Source organism: Hetaerina americana, unplaced genomic scaffold (genome assembly GCF_022747635.1).
Source record: "Hetaerina americana unplaced genomic scaffold, ioHetAmer1.1.p SCAF_5, whole genome shotgun sequence".
NCBI lineage: Eukaryota > Metazoa > Arthropoda > Insecta > Odonata > Calopterygidae > Hetaerina > Hetaerina americana.
The window spans coordinates 38,371,249-38,389,179 of record NW_027287095.1 but is presented as its reverse complement, the minus strand read 5'-3'; the positions used below and the strand labels follow the sequence as shown (position 1 = coordinate 38,389,179).

Below are 17,931 nucleotides of genomic sequence, written 5' to 3'. Positions count from 1 at the left end.
TCTATAGATAACTTAAAAAAATATGTTTTTCATCTTCTGCAGTAAAGTCAGTTATAATATTAATACTGCCCTATCTGTCCACCAAGAGATAGCAGTTCTTTCTTTCAGCTCAAAAAACCTGGAGGATGCATGTAGGCATGGTACCTACTAGTATGTTTATCCAGGAGGCATGGTACCTATAGGATAGAGCATGGGTGTGTTGACAGGATAGTTTGTTTAAAATCCAAGTTATGCCCTCAAACATTCAAATAAAACTAGACTATTTAACTTTCTCTGCTCCAGAACTGTTTGAGAAACCAAAAACGACTTAGGAAAAGAAACTGCTTGCAACCCTGATGCATATATCATAGGTGTCAAAGGGTATATTTTTCATAGAATACCTCTTTGTCATTTCATTAGTTCTTCATTTTCTGAATTCTTGCCTCGGCAGTTGGCTTTATATGGTAAATTTACATAGCACTTAAGGTAGGTAATGTCTTTACCAACTGAAGTCTAGAGCACTAGCAAAATCATTGTATGAGAAAGCCAACGATCTCAAATAGAATCTGAAAAATGAAGATATCACACCGTGGAGCCTAACTCTATTCTCATTCATCAAAAAAATTTTTGGTTTGATGACTTAAGAGAGGATGGTTCCAGAGCTCAACATGGGATCTGCTGCATGATGTCATTCCATCTTTATCATTCAAGTAATTATACTGATATGTACCTGTTTCCATTCTGATATCCATAGGGATCATGCTGCGTATATTCCTGGCCTTTTCTTTCCGAAGGACTCTTCGCCTCTTGCTGGACACAGAAACCCCAACAGATGAATTGAGATGCATACATGGAATGAGGACAATTTTTAGCCTACTCTTGTATTTCATACACAAATTCTTAGTCACTCTTTTCATACCATTAGCCAACCGGGATGACTTAACAATGGTAAGCTACTTTTGTGTATATTTCCCTTAAACTATATCCAGTATCTTTGCTCACCCATTAAAAATTATTTATCATTGCAGATTCACATAATTAAATAATTTTAACATAAATGTATGACAATCATTCTAAATTTTCCAAAGCATGGTGGTGGGAATGGGCATACATTTGATTATGCTTGCTTATCCCTGTTGAGTCCAATTCTATAATAATTGTTTGCATTGTTAATTTTACTTCCTGAAAGAATGATTAACAACAAATAAGGCATTTATGTTAACCAATTATATGTTTCCCAGGATAGTGCAATGTTTATTTACCAACTGTACATCTTCATGCAATACTATTTCATATTTCATTTGAGTTCAAGTGGAGTCCACTTATAAAATAAGGAAATCTAATTGAAAAGGTATAAATTATAAAGGTTAGCATGGACATAAATATTTCATTTTATGAAGAAATATCTAAGTCAAGGTAGGTATTTGATGGCTTGTAAGATCTACACTTCTAAGCCTTACCTGATACAACACTACTTAAATAATTATTGGGTAGTCTAGGTTTATGGTAGGTTTTGGAAGGACACAACCTTAATGCCTCCACAGTTCTTAGTCTTGCCTAAGTCACCACCTAACCCTACGGAACAATAAACCCTTTTTCAATTCCGTGTACATCTTACCTCCCTTCATTCTATCCAACGTGTCTCTCCTTTTCCTTTCCCTTTTTGAATGGCCTAATGTTCTCCCCTCTAAGACAGTTTTCTATACCCCGAATCCATCTTTACTGCTTACTTTTGATTACTCCAAAAAATCACCTCTCCTCCCCCACCATGCTTAGTACCTTCCTCGTTTGCTTTCCTTTCTGCTCATTTTACCTTTTCCATCCTTGGCATGACATCCTTCCATTCTTGACACCCAAATCTCAAATGCCTCGAATCTATCTAACACCTCGCTTAAATGACCAAGTTTTTGTGCTGTACAAAACCACACTCTGTATTAAAGCTTTCACTAGTATAATATTTTTTTTTGCAAAGTCAATTATTTCATTACATTTCAATATTTCACTAGTATATTCATAATATTCTTACTCAATGTCCCTGTCATCAACCTCTTCCTCCAAATGAAAGCCTATTTGCATAATATAATTCTTCTCCTGATGTCCCTGCTACTATGAACTACTTGGTCCAATATTCTTCCATGATAGATAAATTGTTCGACCTGCTCTAGGTTCTGGCCTTCAATTTTGATGCTTAACTTATCCTTCTCCCTTCTTGAAATTTTATTTACAATTATCTGAATCCCATACCTATCACATTTATTTTCTAATGCCCCCAGCAATGTTTGTGACCCCTTGGCTGAGTGGCTATCTAAAGCTTGATCGTCCACCAATCTAGCTCATTTTATGAATTTCCCACATACTTTCACTTCAACCCTTCCCATGCATCCGTTTCCATTACCTAGACATATATTGAAAAGAGCAGGTGATAGAGGTCATATGTGACTCACATCCCTGCATAGTACTGCCCATCCCAACTCTCTACCTGAAACATGCATCTCGGCAGTCTGAGACTTGTACAAGGTGTGGTTAAGTCGCCTATCCCTTCAACCTGCTGTTATCTTCTGTAATTCATTCATTAATACTATTCAATTACTCTATAGAGTGCCCTCTAAAAATGCACAAAACACCAACAATAAATCCTGATTGTATTCTCATGTTCCTTTCTATCAGTAACCTTATTACAGTAATAGTATTATGTGTGCCTCTCCTGTTCCTGAATCCAAACTGATCATTTCCTAAGTAATAATTTACCCTCCTCTCCATCCTCTTCCCATTACTTTCCTCAATAATGTTTTCAATGTGACACAACCACTTAATAGCCACCCCACTGAAGACAGATGCCTTACCAGCTGCTTAGCTGAAAAAAAACATATGCTGCACGAACTACCTTTTATCTGGCTCCTATCCTTCAACCTATCTATCATGGACAACCCTAGCGGGAACAGTTTTCATTGCTTCCACCAACACAGCTCCTCCACAGGTCCTCAGAATTCCCAAGCTCTTCTAGATTTTCAAGGCTCTCGATGCATGGGGAAGGTCAAAATAGACGAGTGCCCCTAACAATGCATTATATCTATATTCCATACAACATTTCTATTCTTTTCCTGCCTCTACCTCATCTACCAAACAATATACAATCTATGACAGTCTTCAACAGTCCATTGCCATTCAATATGCCTAGCATCCACTTTTCATGTCTTGCTTTCAATTTCCTTCAACAACCATCTCTCCTTCCCCACCATACCTAGAACTCCATTTTGTTTTTCTTTCCATTCTCCTCCTCACCCACACCTCAAGGGACTCCAGCCTATGCCCAGCCTCTTGACTCAATGACCATATTTCCTCACCGTGCAGTCCATTTGTGAAAAGGTGAAAAGAGGTACTGGTGAAAATGCCAACTGGTTATTTTGGATAATGATTTATGTCAAACAAAGAAATGATGGCATTGAAATAATGATTCGCTATTGAATTAGAAAGGATAATAAATGAGAAGCCTGAGCACCACCAAACAACCACTTATATTGCTGCTTGAAACTTAAGCACTTAAAAATTCTAATAATACTTATTTTGAGATTAAATGTGCTACAACTTTGGCATTGACCAAGTACTTTGGCAAGTACCAAATTGCCGAAGGCCAAACAATTTTCAAAAGACTAAGCATATTGCAAATCAGGAAATTGAATAGCTACTGAAAAGTATATAAAAGAAAACTGTGTGTTTAAGGAAATAATATATAGAGATTATGTGGTGTGCTTAATCCTGCTGCCATCTCAGCTCTTTTGAATGGTGAGAGGTATGATCCATAAGTAACCACGACATGACCTTCCTCAAATAGACTCTTTGGTGGAATAAAATTTGACTTCATTTTACAAAATTACAGAATTACCTGTGACTTTCAATAGTGCCTCCTACATCCATTGAAATTTTGGTAAGGAAATAGGTGAAGCCAGGAGAGGTTCTTGGTATTCTTCAAGGGGTGCATCAGCACTCACTAAGCTTAACTTAGAAACACCTGTGAACACAAAATTGTCAGACATTAAGTATTTAGCAACATATTTATTTATTTCTAATGGCATGACATCTTAACTTCTTCCAAATCATCTTTTAGTACATATCAGGATATTTCAGCATGATTATAAGATCATTTTGGGGACATGTGGACACTTTTGTTCTACTGAGTGGATTCCTGACAGCATATTATTCTTTTAAGAGACTGGAAGAACACAAGAAATTAAGCATCACACAAATGTATCTGAGGCGATACCTCAAGTGAGTAAAAATTCATTGTAGCATATTTGCCACCATGAGGTAACTTCACCAGAGCAAGAGTTTTCTATTGCAAACTAAATTAACTGAAAATGTAAAACTTGTAATAATAGATTATAAAGAAACTGAGATCAAAGTGATTGCATATCAATATTTTCCAAAACCAAAAACTTATTGTGGCTAATATCATATCATTTTACACAATTATGTTTTTGTAATGAAAAAATATGAGACTAAGGATTTTTATTTATTTATTTAACAGGAATAACCCTTTTACACAAAGAAAGGCAAAAAACATATTTTGGTTCCACAATTATGAAACCAACATTTACAAACGGGTACAAATTACATAAAGTTACATACTCGTTATTGAGAATTAAAATATAATTTAAAATCAATGAAGAATTTTGATTTGCGATACATGAAAGACATTTTCAGATGGTATACACATACGCATTTGTTACAAGCCAGATGATGCTACAAAATGATAAATGGTAGAAGTAATTATTACCTAGATCTTGTGGCATCGATTAAGAAAATTTTCCCAATGGGTATTAGGAACAAATTATTGACACGTACAGATATCCACATAGCAATAATTAGCATTCTAAAATTTTTCAGACATTGTTTTTAGGGGTCCTGGTAATGGATACAAACATTTACTTTTAGATGCATCAATGTTTACTAACACTTCTCTTAAGGTTGAATCTATGATGTTTAGCTGACAATGTTGAATATTTTAACTTGAGATATCTGATTACAGATCTGTAACTATTTTCTTAAAAGTTCTCACCTCTCTTATACCATTTTTACTCTTCAAAAAAGTGACCAAATCTTGGCTATGCTTATCGTAGTTACATATTTAGTTAATTACGCACAATGAGGATGCTGATATAATTTTTATAATACTAATTGAGAAAAATAAATATGCCATATTTGAGGCTATCTAGAACAACTAAGTAATCCCATTCTCGCTTGGCTGTTTCTTTTAAACTTAAAAAGAATTCCTCAAAAATATTAAACTTAATCCCTGGCAGCAGGAGAGTACATTGTTTGAAAGCTAAAATCATCTAAAATAATGAGACTTATGGAAATGCATGAAGGAGTACCATACATGTAGGTATCATGGTGAGGTGACTATAATAAACTAAGAGAACATCTATATTTCCTTCAGTGACCTAATTTTCACAAATTGAGCAGTGGATGCTAAATATTTTAATGATATTTGGAGGAATTCCAATCTTTAATTTTATTCTCTACTTTGTTTGGCCATTTGTAGGTACTATATGCCAGCACACTACTTGTCAAAAACTTTTATTATTACATTTTTCCTATATTCATTTAATTTCATAAATTACTGGAAGCTTTATCAACTGATTTGTCAAGCTTTCATTAATGCAAGAGTCATTATATTCACATTTTTTTCCAAAAGGTACTTGTAAATTCTATTCTGAAAAAGGTTCAAGTTAATCAAAATTCTCACGTTTGTTAGTGAGAAGGATATTTTGCCATATTTTAAGTTTCACATTGTGCATAATGAATTCCATTCACAATTTTTTCCAGGTTCACTCCTATCTTTGCCATTATTGTTTTATGGAGTGAAAGCATAGCAGAACTAATGGTTACTGAGTCACAGTACATATTTCTGGTTAAACACTTTATAGATAATTGCAGGAATAAATGGTTTAATATTTTGACCTACACCAACACACTCCAAGGCATGAATAAAATGGTAAGTGTTCTTTTGTCATTCAAAAAAATTATTATTTAAAGTAGGCCCAAGAAACTTGAGAAAATTTGGCCACATGATATAATTTTGTTTGGGCTGGAATACTTTTGAAAGATAATTATTAATTTCACCAATTTAAGTTAAGGATAGCAATCTTATAACGTAAGCATACACAGTAATTTGCTATTCATAATATTCAATCTTCAAGCATATTTTGATATGTTCTTGGTATTGAAATAAGACTGAAGTTACTCCAATATGGCACCATACATTCATCAAAATTATGAAACAATTTCCATTTGATAAGAACCAATAAACCATAGAAAAACTAGGGATGAATTGCATCCTTACCACACAAATGAGGAGAGGATAAGGAGAATTATTCAAAATTTAGGGAGTTGACATAAATACTTATGAGATCATGCCTATGAAATAGTAATAATTTTTGTCATTAGATGGTGTATACAATCCACAATAGGCATCATCGAGTTGAAGTAGAACATAAGAGGTACGTACAACAATGTATTGGGACTGGTTAGCTGTAGCCTCAATGGTGGATGGGGGTCCGACCAGTCAGCTCAGTAGAGGAATAAGTGATAATTGTTTGCAATTAAGTCATGTATCTGCAATTTGAGCTATTAAATTTCCCGATAGCTTTCATAATATCATTTATTGATATTATTTCCCACTTAATGTGGAGTGATTTACTTTTAGAATTCTGACAAAATCACCTCAGGGTTCAAATCAGATGCATTTACATGGCTAAGAATATAATCAAAAGTTGAGATAAAATAGTGATTAAATTTATCTCTTTTCATTGGATTGATGCTCTTTTGGGTTTCATTTTGTATCACTTTCCACCCTACCTGGTATTTGTTAAGAGTTTGAGATAATAGATTTGTTGACATATTTTTCCTCACTAGTTATTTTAGATCAATATATTCTTTTTGAATCTTTGTCAAAATTCATTAAGAATGAAGTTTTATTCATCTTAAAAATTGACTGTAGATGTAAAACTTGTACTCTCGTTGACTCCAATTCATCATTAAACCAGTTTAATTGCCTTTTTTTTAAGTGACTACCTTTGTTGGCAACTTTTGACGAAAAAAATTCCTCATAATACATAACAACAAGAGCTTGGATATCCATTTATTTTTATTTAGAAAAATTACAATAGTTATTCTCCATATCTGGAGGCCATTTTCTAGATTTTGGACTCCTGTGGGTATTTTGCAATGATATGCACCTTTAAAATGTCTATTGATTTCTTCAAGATAAATATGGTATAGGCAATGTGAAAATTGGCTTGTTATACACAAAAATGGCAACAGATTTTGACTACTGATTAGCGGGTCAAGATTCAATTCCAGGTCTTAACTCTGGACAGCATTAGCTAAATTCAAGTTTCGCGACATTTTGGAAGAGAGTAGTCTCTTAGAAACCACAAGTGGCACAGGGATGGGAACCCAAAATTTTCCTTTCAGATCAACCCTGGAGATAACTTTAGACTGACCATATTTCAAGGCTGGGGTATCTTAATGTATTTCAGGAAAGATAAGGGGTAAAGCATATTATTTGTGAAAAACAATGGAAGTGTCATGCCTGATGGGTATTAATGATATTGATTGGGTTGGTAAAATAGTGTGCCGCAATTCAGAATAATGCCACAGTTAGAGGTAAAGTTTGAATTTTAAATGAAATAAAAACTTAAAGATTATAATCATGTAAGCGCATATGGTCATATTAAAGAGGGTTCGGTATTGATATGTTATATGCTTGGATGTGCATTTGGTTATTTGCGCAAATGGTTTGTACTAGCTAGGTTAAATAGATTATATTATTAAAATGTTATGGTTTTTTCCAGTGTATTCCTAATGCACATCAACTAGAAACAGACATGCATATGTACCTGCTTTCACCATTCATTGTGATTTTCTTATGGAAAATGCCAAAAATTGCAATGATTTCCATGCTGGGGACTTTGGTTTCACTTTCCTACTTAAAATATAGAATAGTGATGACTGGAGAAGCAGCAACAGTTTTGTACCATGGCATAGAGTAAGTTTTACATTATTAACTGCTTACTTTTGCATGCTTGGTAGGCAGTAATCAGTTACTCACAGCCATGCAATCCTAACACTCAATATTGACATAAACTCAGTTCTATATGGTGATTTATGGAAGGAGTATCCCACACCAATGATCACTACAATGTAATAATTAAGACTTCTGGTTGGCACTGGCATGACAATATTCCTGCAAACAACCACATGTGGTTGTGTGTACATCCTGGTGTGATTGTTTTTTCATGTTTATTTGTATGCAATTCCAGGCATGAGATACTCTCTCCATGAATCACCACATAGAACTGAGTGTATGCTGGAATAGATTGGCAATGAACAATAGTATGATTGTAAGATTTTAGATGCTTAATTATTATTATTATTACTTTTTATTTGCCCAGAGATCACAATTCAAAAATACCAGGTGGGTGGTGTATGTGCATGATATAAGGCACGTCAAAGAGGAGCAAAGACACAGGCTCAGTTAAGATACATAAAAGAAATGATGCTCATAGTTACTTAAGTGTTTGGTACAAACCCATGAACATTGGCTGTAACATGCACATGCAATATCAAATTCACAAAAATCATTGATCATTAACATGAATCAGACCATGACCATTGCTAGAAACTAAAAGTATGAACTTACTGGTTGGGAATATTGTTGAGATATTCATCAACAGAGTAAAACATATTGCGCTGTAGATATCTTTTTAATTTATGCCTGAATGAAGCAGTTCCCTTTGTATCCTTGATACTTTTGGGTAGTTTGTTATATAATCTGATGCCCATTTCATTGGATCCTAATTTCAATGCTTTAGTTCTTATATTCCCATAATGGAAGTCATTCCTGCCTCTGGTGTAATGATGATGATAGGCAGAGTAATCTTACTTTTTCAGTTAAAAATATAAATTACTATTCAACAACCGTACATACATAACTGCATAAGCAAGTACATGCCCACATCATTTTAAAGATAATAGTAGAATGACAATTAAATTTTCCACAAGGAATTCTGAGCCATATCCTTGCCATTATTTACTGCTTCTAAAGATACCCCAAAAAATACAGAAAACTGAATTATGGAAAACAGCATTTCACAACACTAAAAATTGCTATGAAATTATTATTACGAAAAATTGAATATTAATGCATTAATGTTTCCATTTCCATTATTTTGCATTCACTTTGAATGGAGGACAGTTAAACACATAGGCTTCCTAACCATTCAGCCATCCCAACTTTTTGGAAAATTTAACCCTACAACCTCTAGAAATCTCTAATGAGAAAATTTTATTAACCAAATGGTTTACATGGTCATATATCCCTCAATCCAGAACTATGTTATTCTTTCAAGTATTTTAAGCAATAACGTCGCTATTTATTTCATGAATCCCTCGACTATTTTAGCCTTACTTGAAAATATTAACTAGCAAAAAGATAAACATAACAGTTTCAAATTCCAAAGAAACTATGGGAGATGCCGCAACAGTAACTTTTAACGGAGTCATCCGCTAAAAGAGCCCCAAAATTTAAAAAAGCCCCAAAATTTCAGAGTTTAAGAGGACGCCTCGGTAGCTTAAGTGGCTAAAGCACTCGACCGGATATTGAGGGATCTGGGTTCGAATCCCAGTCAAGGCGAATGATTTTTACACTCTGAAATTGTCGCATTGAGATAACAGTTTCAGGTTAACTTTGTGGAATTCCTTCATGATGAGGGTAAAAAAGACACTAAACTTCCACGTTAAAGATTTAATCATGGCCACGGTTTCGATGCTGTGCATCATCATCAGGTGATGATAGGGGATCCAGAGTTTCAAGGTGATGATGATGCACCGCATTGAAACCATGGTTGGGAAATATAAAATCTTTATTGTGGAATTGTTAAGTTTCTTTTTTACCCTCATCGTAGCAAAAAGATAGTAATAAGTGAAAATACCATCATGCATGCACAATTACCCTAGAATTAACCAACATTTTTATTTCAGTACATCCACAATATCGAAGAGTGCTGATAAAATATATCTGAATTTTCTTCACCGTCTTGTGCCATATTTTTATGGCATTCTTCTGGCATATTACTTAAGGATTCGGGACAAAAAGAGGAAATTATCAAAGGTAAAAATAATTGAAATATTTATAAATACATGAATCACTCAAGAACGAAGAATCTCTCTTGGATGTGAATAGATGAATTTTAAAATATTTCAACAAAGTTTATAGCATGTTTTCCCAGTCTAAAGTCACTTAACAATATATCTGTGGACTACTAATGATATGTATAACCCGCATGTCAGAAAAATTAAAAAAGCCAGCTTGTGATTTCATTTAAGTAAAAAAGTATAGCATGATTTCTTTGAGTTTAGATCCTTCCAGGAATTTCATTGATATTATGCACCTTCTCTGAACTTAAAACATTAACTATGAAACGCGCAAACAATCTCAGAAATGTTTATACTTTCACAAATTCATTGACAAGCACTAGTGTTGACAAAGAAGGTTAAAAATACAATTTCTGAATTTATCTTACTTTGAATTCTATTCTCATAGGTGTCCCTGTTAATAGGAAGTGCTTTTGCTTTGTGGGGTGCATATTACTCATTTCTAAGTATGGAGCACCTATCAAGACCTGGCTGTACCCATGATGTCTCTGAGGCAGCAATTTATGGTGTTTTACAGCCTTTCACATGGGGTTTCGCTCTTTCCTGGCTGCTTTACTTATGCATCACTGGGCAAGCTGGTGAGATTAATTCAAATATGGTTTTTTTCACTCTGGTTAACGCTCAAGCAACTCCATCTTTCATTACTTACCTAATATTTATATATCTATGTAAATTCGTAGTCAAATTTTAGTATCCAAAATTAATTATTTATTGAATGAATTGCAATGGCAGGGATCCAGAGTTTTAGGCAACAATTATTTGTAAGCACTATTATAATTTGCAAATATCTAATATCTTTTGGTCAGGTTCTTTGTGCTTAGGACCAATTAGGTAGCTCCACTCCAAGGAGGTGGTGGAATGCTTCCAATGGTTACAGATCAAATTCAGTGTTGGTACATGTACTTTATTTCAATGCCTGAGGTTGCAGAGAAAACTGCTTGATTATTAATATTGTAATATTCCCAGGGGAATGGTACATATAAAGATGCATTTGCCCACAGTTGAAAATGCAGCAGTTAAAAAACAACACGGACAGTTAACACTGACAAGCAACAATGGATATCATATTTTGACCAAATTAAGCATAGTTGAAATTTGATAAATGCCAAATCCACATCTATCACCAGATGATATTATTTGTTAACTTTGTGCCACACTTGAATGAAGCCTATCAAGTCAGCATAAAAGCTAGCAGCAAAGGTTTTTCTTTTTTGCTCTTTTGCTTACTTTCCTTCATAGCTATACTGATTTGGCCATTTAAGAACTGCACCTAAAAGAGAATCCTCTCAAAGGCTTGGCATCTACCCAAGGAGGTGACCATAACTCCTTTAGTAGATGCCACAATTGGGTGGGTGATTTAGCATAGATATCATGCACAAAATTACACTACCTGCCTATAAACCATATCATGAGAGATGCCAACAGTTGTGATTATATTGGCCTAATTTCTATTTCAACAATATTCCTTCAAAAATGTTCTTAAAAATACCTGAAGAATTTTAGAATGCTAATTATTGCCGCGAGGATACCTGTACATGTCATTAAGTTGTTCTCAATGCCCATTGGGTAAATTTTCTCACCCAATGCCACAAGGTCTATTTAATGACTACAACTCACATTCATTTTGCACCATCACCTGGCCTGTAACAAATACTTAATTTCTTATATTCTGTTTCAATTTTTTATTTTGATTATTATATATTTATATTATTATTATATTATCTATTTATTATAATCTAACTGGGTATGTATTGCTTTCCTGTACACCATTTGAAAATGTCTTTCATTTATTGTAAATCAAAATTCTTCTTATATTCTCAATTATAATTCCATTCTCAATAACAAGTAGCTATGTTTATATAAGTCGTACTCATATGCAAATGTTTATGACTGTGGAACTAATCCATTTTTGCCTTTCTTTTTGCAAAAGGGATATTCTCGTCAATAAATAAATAAATATCCAGATCAGGGCTGCTGTTCTGTGAATAAAATATAAAAAAATACTTTCTTTAAACTTGTCCAACTTTTCTGATAATCTTTTCCTAATAATATTTCACTGCATCTGAGTGTTACCAAATATTCTCTTGTATTCCAGAATCAATCAACAGACTTTTAAGTTGGAAAGGATTTCTCATTCCGAGTCGCTTATCATATGCATTCTATCTATGCCAAATGGGCATAATTCTAACAGAAGTTAGTGCAAAGTCAACTCCATTAACACTGACACCAGGGACATTGGTAAGTGAAAATTATTTGCATAATTAGCAAATACCAGTTACTGCATGCATACACAGCCACAACTCAAAGTTATAATGAACTTATTTTGATCATAATTTGTTGAAACCCGTTAATGTATTGCTAGCATACAACAAGCCTATAAACAAACCGCAAAGAACTTGACAAAAAACCACACAGATCATGATCAGGGTGTTTCTACATCGGAGTCAGAGTTGCAATGCTTCCTGGCAACAACACTCCACCCACAGTAATAGCCTGAGTTCATAGGGTAGATCTCACCTAATGCTACGCCACATTTGGCATGTGGAATTCACACATGAGGGAAGTAGTAGTAGTAATTTTTATGGGAAGCGACCAACAGCTTAAGTCATTTGCGCCATTTGGATGCAGGGTGGAGAGAAACCCGGCAATGGCATTAGCCTGCTCTTAACGAAAGGTGCCAAGGGGTCCACAGCTTATATCCCATCTTACGGACGGCGCACTCTCTGAAAGTGCCCTCCACAAAGCACCTAATGTAGACATCAGGATACCACTGGAAAATATGTCGTCGCCGGGATTCGAACCCAGGCCCTCGTGGTGGGAAGCCAGTATGTTAGCCACCACACCATCCCAATCCTCCACATGAGGGGAGGGGAGCCTCATGCCTTCAATGGTTTCTGAGGAAGATAGGGTATCCAAAAAATCTTACAGTTTTGGTGAATGTAAGGATGCCCAGAGGCATCTCCTGGAATCAAACCCTGGCCTTACAGACATTAATCAATAACCCTACTCACTGGACTTCCACATCCCTTGTCCCCAACACAGGTGCGTTTTCCAAGTTATTTTTACCAATACGGAGGTTTCTTAAGTGTCATAAGCTAGAAAAACACCCTCACTCAATTGCAAGATGCGGAAAAGTATATATGACATCGTTAAATGATATTATATGGGTATCATGTTTGTTAGTGCTTCAGAGTACAGTACTATGCAATCCCAAGAGTTCATCAAAAACTTCCTCAATGCCAGTTGACGACTACTAATAATAACAAATAATATGGATGGAGGATTTACTTAAACCATTGTGCATAGAAACTAATATACATGTTTAAAAAAATGTTTTGATGAAAAATTGTAGCACTTTGCTCTTTGATTAATTTGAAACAATGATCTTTGCAGTTTGATATGAACACAATAGTAAAAGTTGTTCTGGCTTCCGTGTGGCTGACACTTCTTTTCTTCATACCCTTCAGTGAACTATGGGACATTATGAACAAAGCATGTAAGTGATGCAACAATATCAGGAAATTGTAATTGAAAGGTTTCAGTTCATGTTTAAAAGGACATCAAATGATTTAAGTAAACAATTCATACATTGAATTAATAACATTTTCCATTGAAAATTACTCAATTCCATTCTACATTTAAAATTTAATCCAAATAAAAAAACACAAATTAAAACGGATGGTTATCAGAAATATCAGAAGAATGACAGATTGAATATGATATTCACTGCTGAAACATTTCAGCGACCATGTTTCCATTACTTTTCCTTATTCCTAAATATTTTGAGAGCTCTTGAAGCTATATATTCTCTGATACTTTTTAGATTTTAATCACAATACCTTCTTTTTACCTCAATATCACAGTTCATTTAAAATATATGGCCAAAAAATGTGCTTTCTTCTATTTCAGCAAAACCAAGTACAAAGAATAAAGAAGACTGATAAACGTACCAAGAAAAGCATATTGATCACAGTAAAAACATTTCTGTGTAATTTGTTTTCACAATAACCTTCAATGTCAAAAAGTCAACTCATATTTGTACATCAATATGTGGTGTAAAATAATGTATCCTGCAATATATTTTAATTTTATTCCTAGTTAGACCTTTGACTAAAGCATTATTAATTGATGAGGATCCATTATACACCAAATTTTTTTAACTAATGATTCCCCCTTCCCTTCAACTCTCCTTAAGTCACACTTTTAACAGTAAGTTTCAGATTTTACATATAATCAGATAGCAAGAGCTAAGTTTCATAAGAGGAAATTGTTATTGCTTTTGTTTAAGCCCTTTGTGTGTGAAACAACAGGTAGGTACCTACAAGTCAAGATAGTTTACAGTAGAGAACATTTCAAGGATGTGACTGAAAGTCACTTTCCTTTCACACTGAAACAGCTTGAATGTTTTTGTCTTCACTAAAAAATGATGATTAAAATTCACTGAAAACGCATGATGATGATCCCAATCATCAATAATCAATTTGCTGAAACGCAAATGTATGCATCCAGAAGTGGTAGCAGGGAAAGAGCCTTCAAAGCCTCTGCTTCCTTGCTCACACTGTACAGCATTTCATGCACTATTGCATTACCTATCACAATTCTATAGAAATCATTCACCCTTAAATAAAAATAGTAGCAACCTAGTCTCATCCCTGGAAGATATAATGGATGTGTAACCATGGACCTTGGGACTCTCATCCTGTACAACAGCCATTTGTTTATTGAATACACAAGTAGGATTGAAACAGACTCAGTTCAATACCTACTCCCCATAGTATTCCAATTTATATAGAAGAATACCATGTATGACACAGTCAAAAACCTAGCTCTTCTTTCCTTAATTCGTGATGGAAAATTCGGATTTCTATTTATGTATTATCCTTACACTGATGCAATCCGCACAGCAAACACGTAAAACATGTTGCATCACACGAAAGTCATTGGCTAGCAACATTTTTTATAGTAAGTCTTCAGTTTGTTACAAGTTAGATTAATATGACCATCAACACAAAAATACCAACAGTTTTACAAGTGTGGTTTTGAGTATTTTATATTTGGAGAGGAATAAGGTTAACTGAGTAATAATTACTTTTGAAGAAACCACTACTGTGTAAACCCATGTGAAACTAAAGTAATATTCAAAACTGACTCGATCCAGGAACCTTCACAGTTAATCCTGAAGGCATTAAATTGACGCCAACTTGAACAATTACATTGGAATCTGATGGCTTATTTTCAAGAGTTTTTTTTTTAAAAACAAGTACAAGGCTTTCAAATGCATTTAAATTTCATAAATATAAGCTACTTTTGAGCAATGAAATTAACTTTTTCATGGATATATTGTATATACAGCAAGATAATGGCTACAATTCTGTGAGAGATTATGTGTTGTTTTGTTTCTTTGAAATGCAAGATTTTCCCAAATTTCTACTCCAATTCTCTTCATCTTTGATTGCCTTCACCAATCAGAAAAGGCAATCATCATCTGAACTGTGTTTTTGGATAGCTGACTTGGTAACAGAAAGGTTGGACACTGTTACTGAACCTTTAAAAGAATGCCTGACATAACCACCCACAACTTGTTTTTGGATACCTGACTTAACAGAAAAACTGACAGGAGAACATAATATATCCCTGCAACCTTAATGTGCTGGAAGGTATTCTGCATTCTGATGGCCATTAGATCTGTTCAGATAGGTACAATGATAATTGCTCCAAATTTCTATCATCTGCTAAATATTTCCACTAAGACTACCCATAGAATTAACTATTTATTTATAAAAAACATTTCTGCGCACAATATTTATGTACACATAAGTTGATAAGCAAGTGTCAATGAAACACTTTCTGAATCTTCCAGAGACCAAAGAATGTTCATCGTTAGTTGGATCCTAATATGTGAGGTGCCGGCGAAAGAATGATTTTTTTATCATGTAAATAATAGAGTGCCAATTTAACTGAGGCCCAACAAATTAAATATTTCAATTCTATTACAGAGATATGAAATAATTATTTTTGGAACCACTGCCCCAGATTTACTGAGAATTTGGCTCATGTAAAAGTGCATGGATTGTTGATTATGCTGTAATAGACAAACAAATTCACCTTTTTCCAGTTACTTTGACTTAAGTAGTAAATTAAGCCCATAATCTGTCTAAGGACGACTGAAATTTGTTACCTCCAACGTGACTTTATGGATTTTACATAACATATTGCAATGAAATAGTAACTTTGTAATTCTACACACACCTTATTTAGAACACGACCTAGGTTTTGATGTTGGACATCATCATCAGACTTGACAATGACATCCAACGTCAAAACCTAGGTCGTGTTCTAAATAAAGAGTGTGTTGAATTACAAAGTTACTTATTTCACTACAGATGATTACTTCTTGGTCTAGACTTACCCCAACTTAAGCTCTCATCTTTTATTTTTATCTATAATCTGGGACTATAATACTATCTCCGAGGACTAAAACACATTGATGCACATTAAAGAATCATTTCTCTCAACAATTTAAAATGAAAATACCATAAAACAGAATTGTTATAGAGCCAAACTATTTTCGCATCTGAAAAACTTGAAAGGTCAGCCTCACTCTTTAAAATTTTGAAGTGGCTAGCATGCTAAATTTTAATGCCCTTGGAGAATTTGAGGTCATATATTTCTGAGTGCTTATTGCCAACTAATCATTTTTTCATTGAAAACTAATTTATTCACAACATATCAAGACACTTTCCAACACCTTGGGTTAAAATTTTCTCCATAATGAGTGTGATTGCAAGAAAAATCAATATGTGTAAAAGTATAGCTTTTTTGTGATTTTCAGCATGGTGAAGCACACAAATAGTAACAATCTACATTAATGTACATGACCGATGACATGAATATTTTATCGAAACCAATATTCAAATTTAGCTTGAGACTTTTCCAATTAACAGATGAACAGTCTCTCTCAAAAGCATCCTACAACTATTCCCTTAACTTTCCTTGCCATCATATCAGCTTAGTTAAACATGATAATGGAAAACCCTATGGTTCCACCCTTATAAATGACATTAATTACGTTATTTCTGTTCGGATTCTGATTGAAAATCGCATCCAAAGATTTACAAATATTTTATTAAAGTTTTCAGCCGCATCAAAATTGAAGAAATTGACTGCAAAATAGATTGTACTTAGAAGTTACTAATGTGTTGCAATTTATTATATTTTAAAAATATTTGTTCGATAGCGATTATCTATATTTTTAAGGAATTAAATAAATCGAGAAAATGCTATTCGTTAACTTGTACGCCTGTTTTTATATTGTTGCACCTGCCTGATTAGCATATTAGGCCCCAGACGATTTGCAATTATATGATTCAATCACACTTGAGTTAAATTAATTTTCAATTTTGAATCATTAGTATGACGTTTATTCAAAAGTTCAACTAAAATATGTCAATTTACCTTGTAATGCATCTGCAACAGTCGGGAAAATCATTTTCATCCAAATATTTATGTTCATCGAAAATGGATTACTCCATCTCAAGCCATTTCATGCATTAAACAATAAAAAAATACGCGGTGAATTAGCTACATTGTAATTTCAAACAAAGCCATAATTGTAAAACCCCATTTCCGCGTTACACTGAAAGCATATCGCCATACCGCCTAACCATGTCTCGCGGTACTATGCGCTTTTACGTCCTCAAATATTATATTTTCTCTGATTTTCGCAATCATTTG

The 17,931-nt window shown here is 34.0% G+C and overlaps 1 long non-coding RNA gene across 1 annotated transcript; it reads right to left on the bottom strand.

Annotated features, from left to right (window-relative positions):
• Positions 1-708: 708 nt before the first annotated feature.
• Positions 709-17,709, bottom strand: LOC139693765 (uncharacterized). Its single transcript, XR_011702068.1, has 3 exons — positions 17,653-17,709; positions 3,863-3,988; positions 709-789 (listed from the first exon to the last, which is right to left on the bottom strand). It is a non-coding gene; the product is annotated as an uncharacterized lncRNA (long non-coding RNA).
• Positions 17,710-17,931: the final 222 nt, after the last annotated feature.